This window comes from Tachypleus tridentatus, chromosome 9 (assembly GCF_004210375.1).
Source record: "Tachypleus tridentatus isolate NWPU-2018 chromosome 9, ASM421037v1, whole genome shotgun sequence".
Classification (NCBI taxonomy): Eukaryota; Metazoa; Arthropoda; class Merostomata; order Xiphosura; family Limulidae; genus Tachypleus; species Tachypleus tridentatus.
Window position 1 is genome coordinate 155,428,024 of NC_134833.1, and position 1,826 is coordinate 155,429,849.

A 1,826-nucleotide genomic window follows, 5' to 3' on the forward strand; every position below is an offset into this window, starting at 1 on the left:
AAGGGGGCGTTGTAATGTTTCGATAAATTCCACTATTCGTCGGTAAAAGTGTAGCCCAAGAGTTTACGGTGGGTGATGATGACTAGCTGCCTTCCCTCTAGTCTTACTCTGCTAAATTAGGGACGGTAAGCGCAGATAGCCCTCGAGTAGCTTACGTGAAATTAAACAAACAAACAAATCATTCTCTTAAGGTTCGTTTCCATGTTTATATGCAGTTTGAATGTTGATTGCAGTGTCGTAATGATTATGGATAAAAGTTAGAATATAAAATCTTTCTTGTCTTCTGTCCATCTAGAACCAGGTTTTGACATATGACTTTGTTTTCATTTGTTAAGTTTTACAACTTGCTTTAATGTGCCTTCCAAGGCAGAGACGTCAACAATAGAAATGGCCCAGACATATCTCTGAACCTTTGAAAGAGTCTGTATACATCTTAATCGAATATTCATAAGACGAAGAACAGATACTAAACATTCACATGAACATGAACTTAGTGGCAGTGTTGGAAAGAGTTTCAGTAAGCGAAAAATATTTGGTACATTGAAGTACGTTTAAACAATCAACCAGAATGTGAAGCCTATCCTAGAAAGGTATAGAAAGTAATTTTGTCTTCCAACGATGAAGTGTTTCATCAAAATCTTCCCTTGATGACGAGAAACCCACTCGAAATATAAATGTATCTTAGTACGAATCTCCTTATCAGTAAAAATCTTCTCTGTAAAAAATTATAGCTTGTCTAATATCAGAGATAGAAACCTCTTTTGCGAGATTAGATGATGTAAGCTTCTGAATTGATGGTTTTCGTGTACATCAAATCTGAAGGAAAGGTTACCCGTCAAGAAAAGGAATGGTTACTGTTTTCTTAAAGTAATGCTCCACGAAAGTATATTCTGCATTGACACATTGGGCTTTTCGGTAACTGTCTTGTAGCATGCTAACATTAATGTTAAATTTGTTTGCGGCATTACTGTTGTGTTTTAAGATACGATGTGAAGTTATTTGACCGCAATCAGTACCTTATAACACTCTTATTTTAAGGAAATCACCCTATTATAAATATGTGCGTGGCACCGCTCTATTCACGAACTACATAAACGGTTATCTCGGTATTATTGATACTTTTACCATAATCCGTTCAACGTCCCATGTTTAGAGGTTGGATGATGAAATAGACATATTTAAGGCATAAATGTAATTCTATTGCAATTAATAATTGCTCCATGAAAAAAAAAAAACAATAATATTCAGTAGATAACAACGTTGTATTTAAACGGTCAGTTTAAATAATAACACTCGCCCAGAAGGTAGAATTGAACTACTCTGACGTTAATCAGCTACGGGTTTGAAGCCCGCACTCCGGACCACCGAAGATCATCTGGGCGGTAATATGGTATTCCTTGGTTCTATATATAATGATAAATTGGAAGTTTTTTATGTGTTTGGTGTGAAAGTCAAAATAGTTTAATTATTTCAACCTTTTAAAACTAAAATCAGTGAATTAAGTAAACAAGTAAGTAAAGTAATTTTTCTTGAATTCTTATTAAAATAGTTTAGTTTAGTATTAACGAAATAAAATGTTATATGTCTTTTAAAGCAAACAATGAAACCTGTACTATTACTTTTTATTTTATTCGTAGTTAGAGATGTTCACGACGTCTAGTAGTAAGTTTCTCAACCATGACGCTTTCTTGTTCGAGAGTTTTCCTTGTTTGTCGTCGAATTTATACATGATGACGTGTAGTGAAGTATCTTATAAATGTTTGGAAGAGCGACCACTGTAGTTTAACGGTATATTTTTTATTGTAATGTAGCACAAAAAATTTTAT

The 1,826-nt window shown here is 33.8% G+C and overlaps 1 non-coding gene across 1 annotated transcript; it reads right to left on the minus strand.

Annotated features, from left to right (window-relative positions):
* Nucleotides 1-1,294: 1,294 nt before the first annotated feature.
* On the minus strand, nucleotides 1,295-1,381 carry TRNASTOP-UCA (transfer RNA opal suppressor (anticodon UCA)). The gene has a single exon. It is a non-coding gene; the product is annotated as a tRNA-Sec (tRNA).
* Between the last annotated feature and the right edge of the window lie 445 nt (nucleotides 1,382-1,826).